The sequence below is a fragment of the Enoplosus armatus genome, chromosome 17 (assembly GCF_043641665.1).
Source record: "Enoplosus armatus isolate fEnoArm2 chromosome 17, fEnoArm2.hap1, whole genome shotgun sequence".
Classification (NCBI taxonomy): domain Eukaryota; kingdom Metazoa; phylum Chordata; class Actinopteri; order Centrarchiformes; family Enoplosidae; genus Enoplosus; species Enoplosus armatus.
This window is the reverse complement of record NC_092196.1, coordinates 13535039-13543306: the sequence shown is the minus strand read 5'-3', so window position 1 is coordinate 13543306 and position 8268 is coordinate 13535039.

The window sequence follows — 8268 nt, the reverse complement described above, 5'->3', positions numbered from 1 at the left end:
AAATCAACAGCCAAAATTAACATGAAACCTCTGTCCAAATACATTAATTCTTTTAAACAAATTCAAGAATAATCCCGGATGAAGTCTAAGTGGAAAGGTTGTGCTGAAGAGGACGCAGAGATATGAATTGCTGTGCTGTACTAAAATAGTGATGCTGTTTTTTTCACATCAGATAGCATCAGTTCATGGGAACTGCGTCATTTAGGTGACACTTAAAGCGATATGAGCCATTTTCCACTCAAACATCCTCCACAATATTACGCGTGCTGGACTATTTTCAGTGCATGGAGCAATTAACACACATTTTTCCTGGCAAATTTAGAAAGGGTACCAATTAGCAGTGTGAACTGGGTCAGAGGCCAACACTAGTTTGCGGTTGGAGCATGTGATAAGGCTGCAGCACGGAGTGTATCTGATGGGGTGCAGCCAAAGTTGGTCTCTCCAGGGCAGTTTTATCAACCATGGCTGGTCTTGAACTTGTGACGTGCAAGCAGACGGACACTTCACAACCGCAGGGCCCAAAGATCATCACAGGACTCTCAAATCAGATGATACGGTGGCTGTTAAAGTCCTTTTGTCTTCTGTTGACAGCATCTTCACAGTAATATTCTGCTGTCATGTGATGCAAGACGCTGCCACCATATTTCTGTGGGGATGTAATTTTTCAACACATGCTTTATTTCGATCACAGCTGCATCCCGTGATCTTTATAAGTAAGAAGTTATGGTGGGATACATTTGTTTTCAGGGCTGTGGAGTTGTTGTGTTCAGCAGTGGTCAAGCCAAGGAGGGTTGCATGGATTGATTTTGCTCATCTTCATGGACCTCAAGCACAGATTCAAGCCACTTCAAAAACAAATTGCTTCTGTGGTTAGGTGCATCTGCTGTACCATACCATTTGAGGTGGCATCAAAGCTCAAATTTGACTCAACAGCTGACATCTGTGAAATTCTGTTGGTCTGATGAGACTTTTGGTATGCTTTCAACACCTTCTCTCCGTTCAATAATCCTATTTGTTTTTCTGTGTAACAAGAGTTGTAACATCTTGAAATGTGGTTGTGGCCACTGTTTAGTCTTGTCTGGTTAACCTCAGCGAGACAAATCAATGTCTTGTTTTCAAAAGCTGCCTGTCTCTTTGTTCACAAGACAGCCTCAGCTTTCAAAAAGAAAAACGCCAGAGTGTCAGTTCTTTGCTCATTTTTCAAGACCATTTCTGCTGTTATTGTAGCAATCGTCTTGTCTTTTAGCAGGGGTCCAAATTACAGGGCTGGGAGCTGGGACTTTCAGGTGGTTGGAGTGTATCCCCCTGCTTCCTTTGAAATCTTTCAGCTGTTCATGGCTCATTTCCTACCAGCCTCCGGTGAACACAATGACCAGAGCGGTTACACTGTGCCAGACGTGTGTGGGTTATTAACATGATAAATATCACACTAGTCACAGCGCAGCACTGGAACACATGTTTCATATAAACCCGGCACTATGAAAAAGGTGGTTAGAGACACTGAACCAACCAAAACATGGCTCTCAAAGCCAATACCTCTTCTGTTGTTGGAATCTGCTCATGATCTGGGTACATTGTTGGTGAGTGTGCATGTTTGTGTTTACATTCAGGAATGTCTTTGAAGACAACACAGGCTGGCAATGCAAGAGAGTTTCAGCAGAGGAGAGGGGCCTCTGAGTGAGTGCTGCCATGCCCCTCTTCCACACATGGCAGGCCTGCTGGTGTGGTCATGGGTCGACATCAGCCTAATAGCAAATTGCTGCTCCAATCATAGGAATTCAGACATCCGCCTGGGCAAGCCGTCCTCCTCTCTATTTCTCTATTTTAAGAGCCAGACCGAGGGGGGTGGAATTACACTCCAATATACTTAATCATTGCCATCACTGATGTGGGATACAGACCAGGGACTGAACTCTTCTGCTGCTCCAGGGCTGTTTCCATGAGGCACGTTCACTATCCACATTAATGTCCCCAAACGGTTTAGTGGAGATCACCGCACAACTACCATTTGTAGGAAAGCCTTTGAAACTGCCAGTGATTTGCGTCACTCATGCTTTGACCCAGCAAGAGCGGTGCAGCGTGTGCAGACTAATTCTAGTGCTGAGGAAACAGAAAGAGAGAGAGAGAGAGGAGATTTGGGATGAGTAGTCTGAGGAAGAAAGGACATTGGATGCGGTTGCCGCGGTCTACCAGCAGCTGTCATCCTAAATGAGTGACTCAACTCTAGGAAGTGGCTTTTGACATACAGTCGAGAGTAAAGGAAGTGTGCACATTGCTCTAGACTGAACTGTTTATCAGCTTGTTCTCTTTTATACTCCACACAGACCTGAATGTGCCCCTGTGTCAAATTAGCAGTATTTATCTTGACCCCTTAAGAAACGTTATCATATTTGTCTGAGGCTCCTCAGACAGACAAGAAGATAATATTGCAGGATGTGGGAATCCCCCTATGAAATGCTCATCCCTCATCTCTTCTCATCTATGTGGTTTGGGGGCGGGGGGGCAGAGGAAGGAAACAGCGCGTGCTGGGGCGCAGGCGAGCTTGCACGCTGTTGAGAAGATCACAAAGACTTTGGCGGGAGCGTGGCTGTGATGTGGCCGCCCACTGACACACATGGCCACCACTCTGTCCCTGGGTGGCAACAGTGGAGTGCTGCTCACCGGAAAGCCCCGACCTTCTGCTGCATGACACAAGACGTATTTTAAAGACAGCGGGGGATGTGTCTCCTGTCCACCTCAGAGCTGCTGCTGCCCTGCAGGGCCCTGAATCTGTTACGACACAACGGGAGGTGGCGCTACACCGTCTCAGCCACTGGCATGTTAACTTTAAACGGGACCGTATATGCTCCCAGGGTCCTATGTTCTCCAGATCAATATCCTCTTAATATGACACATTAATGAGGGTTTCAAAGGGTTTTATGTTCTCAGAAATTTTCTTTTCATTTTTCTGGGTCAGATGTTCAATGTATGGGTCAACATGTTGAAATCACAATGTTCCTGACTTTAAACACTTATATCTCCACAGTAGCTGAACAGATATTTACCATTCAAACTGCATTTGAAAAGTCCATCTTTGTTTGTTCTTTTGCAATTGGAACTGTAAAGATAGCCCTTACCAATCTCTTACAATGTTAGTTTATATCAAGAGACACACATTATTCACGGAAGGCCATAAAAGGCATGACATGAATCACGTACATAACAGGTTGTCCCTTGACCACAAATTAAACTCCATTGTTACACTGTTAATACAACTCAATTAAGTCCTTGCTGTCATACAGGTGCAGTTGGCCCATCACATGTTGTTTTGGCACTCATCCAAGTGAATCAGTCTTTCATGTCTTATTACTGGCTGTCAGCTCAACCCCTCCTACCAAAGCGCACACACTGACACACTTGTGTTGGTTGTAGTGGAAAGGCAAGTCTCTGCATGCGGATGGAACAATAGCAAGTTTGTCATGATGGCAAGAAATCCATGAAGATAAACGTAATGCAACACAGCCCAACAGCACTAAACACATCAGTCATTTATGGCTTGTTAAAAAGTCTTTTGTTCTGCTGTGTGGTCCTTTCTGATTTCCCCCCTTTTTGTGCACTTTTTATTGTTATTTATCACTGACAGTATCTTGGAAAAACTGACATCCAGGTACACCAACTGACACCCTGACAGGAGTTTGAGTTCACTATGAGTTCACTTGGCTCGTGAATGTAGGTAGCGAAATGACATTTAGATCAAAGTGTGAAGTATTGAATGCTGCTGATTTATCAATAGATGGGAAACAACGACAACTAATTCTTGAAGTGAGTAAGTCTGGAAAAAACTGTTACGTGAAACAAAGGAGGGGATTTTTATTGCTATTTTGGGACTTAGCTGTCTCTAGCTGAGCAATCCAAAAACCACAGAGAAGAATCAACGTCTCTCTGATACAGTGTCAACAACAACTAAACTTTATAAAAGTATTAATTTATTGCAGAACTTATGGATTTATTGTGTTAGATTATTATGTTATGTTATACAGAAAGAAACTCCTAAGTTTTTAAGGACACAAAATCACTGAAACAATATTCACGTCTTTTTTTAATGGCACATTTTGGAGGAGCAAAAAACATTTTCATTTATAGCAAGATATGGTCTAGCCCAGTGATTCCCAACAGGGGAACTTTTACCCCAGGGGGTATTTCTGCAGTTGCCAGGGGGCACATGGAAAAAATGTGGAGTAGCTCGGCTAATTTAAACTATTATTTAACATATATGAATCCACATATTTGTGTTAAGAAGGAAATCAATAACCAAATAGGATTACAAATTGGTGTGATACTGATCTTTAATACATGTAGTGTCACAATAACCATAAGCTACCAGCTACAATAAGCTGAATGCACAGTACACTCCCATATCCCCGAGTCAGTTAACACCACGCGTTGCCACTGAGAGTGTACAGAGAAGCTGAAATAGTTTGAAGTCATGGATGAATAGTTAAAATAGTTAATGTTAACTGGAAGTAAATTACTAAACCGTTGAAATAGTTAGCTAAAAGTATTTGTAAGCTAAAAGTACTGGATAAACAGCTGAAATCATCACCTAAAAGTACTGCATAAACATAAAATTGTTAGCTAAAAGTACTTGATAAAAAGTTGAAAATGTAAGCTAAAAGTAAGCTAATCGATAAACAAAGAATTAAGTAATGGCTGAGTTAAATAGTTGGCTAAAAATATAACAATTAAAATAGTTAAAAGTAATATAATATTGAAATCTTTAAGCAGTTGAAATAGTTAGCTAAAAGTTTTAAACAGTTGAAATAAAGCTAAAAGTTGCTAAAAGAAATGGATAAATGGTTGAAATGTTCTGCGTATGGTACTACTAGAAGTATGAATGCAAACTTGATATAAACATTTGTATGAAAAAGGTTTTGAGACAAACGTCCACTTTAAACTCAGTTAACATGAACACATTTGTATGATGGCTCGATGAGGAGCTTATAGGGCTGTGGGGGTACGTCAGACGTAAAGGGCTGGGAACCACTGGTTTAGCTTGTGTTGTCCAAATTTAGAGAAAATCGAACCCAAATATCAGCTTTTGAGCCGCTCCACCAGAATCATTGAACTTCACTATTTGAACTACTTGCTCTTGAACCTTATAGCTGCAGTGGGTCACTCCAGGAACAATAGTGTTTACATAGTCGGCAGCATTTCAGTTGAATGGGTGAGTCATTAACAAGGAGTTATGAGTAGAGTCCGGCTTTTGAATTCCCTGTAGAGCAGTAGCCATATTATGGCTGCTCAACTCTGCTGTTTACAGTCTGTGATGGCTTTTGACTCCACCCCACCCCACTCCGTTGCTGACTCCCTCCATCAAATCCTGTATTTATTAAACAGCCCCACCACCTGTCTGTGCAAGAGGAATGTGTGTGCTGTCAGGGTCCCAGAACCACTGCTTGCCGCTGCCAGTTTCTGCCTCCATTTTGGAGGAGACAGCAGAGGGAGAGGCAGCGAAAGGTTAACCGCTGGACTGCTGCGGTTTCAGGCCCGTCTTACCGGACCATGCAGCCTGCTGGTTCTCTCATTAGCCTTCCTCTTTTTCCTTCCAAAATCTCTCTTTCCCCCCTCATTCCGCTGCGATGTGCCAGTGGGTTTTTGCCTGGAATACTGAAATAGCCTGTGTCTTGTTTTATTTGTCAGGCATTCAGTGAGAATTCCCCCTCCAACCCACAGCTGGCTCAGGAATGTCCTGCGACTCCCCTCTCCAGTCTCCACTCACTTCATCACCTCCCTATCCCCCTCTCGCTCTATATTTTTCCTCCTCTCCCTCACTTTCTCTGCGTTCTCCTCCCCTCTCCCCTCTCCCCACATTTTATCTCTTTCCCTCATCGTGTCCCTTTCTGTCTGCCTGCTCGTCTTTTCAGGGATGGCAGTTTTAGGAAGGGGGCGAGCATGGGGAGAAGAGCCGGTCAGTGCCAAAGCTTACAAACTGCTCGCTGCAAGCACAAAGAGTTGCTGTGGAGATAGGATCACATATGGCTAAATTGGATTTGCTCACTTGTCTCCCCCTCTCCTTTTTTATTATTTCTCTCTCAGTCCCTGCCTCTTGCTCCTCTCTATGTTGCTCTTTCCACTCTGCCCTACTGTGAATCTCATTTTCCCCCCACTCATTCTACATGTTAACCTCTCAGGTGTCTACCTTTTAACAATGATTAAGATGGGTTACAAACACCTGCCATGTGTTACAGATGTTTATGTCACATGTAGTGATAAAGTATGTAACAGAAGTGACACTTAAATGTGGACTTGAAGGCAACAAAGAAAGTATTTATATGTGAAGGTGTAAACACTGCGAGAAAATCTGCCCCGAGCACTATTTGTCACCAACTCATCCACTGGAATGTATCAGGAGACACATAGAAACAAGGTTTGCTGTGAATCCTCCAAATCTGTCGAGTTTGATACTTCCTGAAACAACAGACAAAAAAGATGTTCACTTAGAATATTGAGAATAATTGGAGGTAAAAGGGAGGCTTACGAAAAGATAAATAAGTAACAAGTAGCAATATTGGCTGTTTTGAAACAAGATGGTCTAAATGGCTATAAAGAGAAAATGATGTACAGGTACATGCAGGTGGGTTTGTATGGATACTTTCTTACAGGCATGTATTTGTAAGAACACATATCTTTGTAGTCGTACATTAACCTGCAATAAGTGTTTTTTTTGGACGGCAGCGAAACAAGCAGTGATCAAAACGCTAACATAATATCACCTTTTAAGATGATCTTGAATTTGTTAGCATACAGTTGCCTATTTACTCATCCACCAGATACGCAGCAACATTAGCATTTTCTGTTTATCATATAAATCCAATATTCTGTCTTCTTTTAGCTCTGTTTTTGGTCTCCACTGATTCCAGAGGCACATATCTGGCTTTTTAGCTGCTAGATGCTCCATTATTTTTCATCAGCTAGTCCCTAACTTTGTCTGTTTGCCGTTTAGTGCTGGGCAGGTAGTGTAAAGTGGATTTTTTCAGAGCTCTTTTTGCTGACAACAGCTGCCTACTGTAGTCGAAAACAACTCTACGAGAGCACTGAGACTGAGCCAAAACAGTTGTGGGCGAAAAACACTGAGCTATAAAACTCTGTGTAACAGCAGAGTCAGGTGATAATTCTCTGTGGGTTCATCAGAGCGAACCCCACAAATACTGATTAGAGATGCTTTAAAAGAAACGATTTATTTTTGAAGATGTAAACATTCTCCCCGAAGAATCTGCCCCAGGCACAATTTGTCATCAACCCCTCATCCACAGGAATGTATCAGGAGACGTATGGCAGCACAGTTTGCCCTGAATCCTCCACAGAGAACTAGTTTGTGTGTCCAAATAAATACCTTTGACATGTCACAGGAGCGAGCGTCTGCTTCCTGCCCAGCTACCTGCACTCAGTTCAGCAGAAAGCAGCAGCAGCCGGCCTGGAAGAGATTGCTCATGGGGCTGATACTCCGTAAGCGTAGCTGTTATAAACTACAACCAAGGGACCTGTGACCCCCCGTCTGTTTCAAATGATTTACAGCACAGGGCCGCGGTCTCCTTCATTTTCCACTCTTCACACGGGGGGAACAAAGGGAGACCGTAGTAGAAGCAGGTTTATGGATGGGGTTAGGTCAATGTTAAGGTGGTTCAGTGAATGTGGTCTTTTCTTCTGAACATGCACAGCGTCTGGGTGAAATTTGTCAGTAGTGAGTTCCAGACCTATTTTTAATGTTGAAAGATGATTATCACAACACATCACAGACTCAGATTTTTTCCACCTCATGGTATCCCGCCATAAAAAGCTTTATTACGCTACAGTATCGTCCACAGTCCACAACTGTACCCTCTGTTTCCAGCCGCCTCTCTGCTCCGCCCACCTCCAAAACATGACTCACTTTTTATGTAAAGAGATTCCTCAGAATGATTAACAAGAATTCTTCCACAGAAAATCACTTAATACAATTATGAATGGACCCTTCCAGTGAATAAAGCGTGCTTGTGGGCCTTTTGTGGACTCTAGGTATTCTAATCCTCCATCACTATGCCATGAATCTATTGTTCGGCTCTCTGTCTCCCCAAACAAAACAGCGGAGGAGACCAGCATGAATAATACGGCGTCTAATGCCTCATGAAATATACATCGGGTGCTATGCTTTCAGAGTGATCTGCGAAGCTTTGTAGCACATCATCCTCCATGATTCATATGTGCTCTGTGTGTCAGAGAGAGAGAGAGAACTGTGGAGGTGGAGGCACT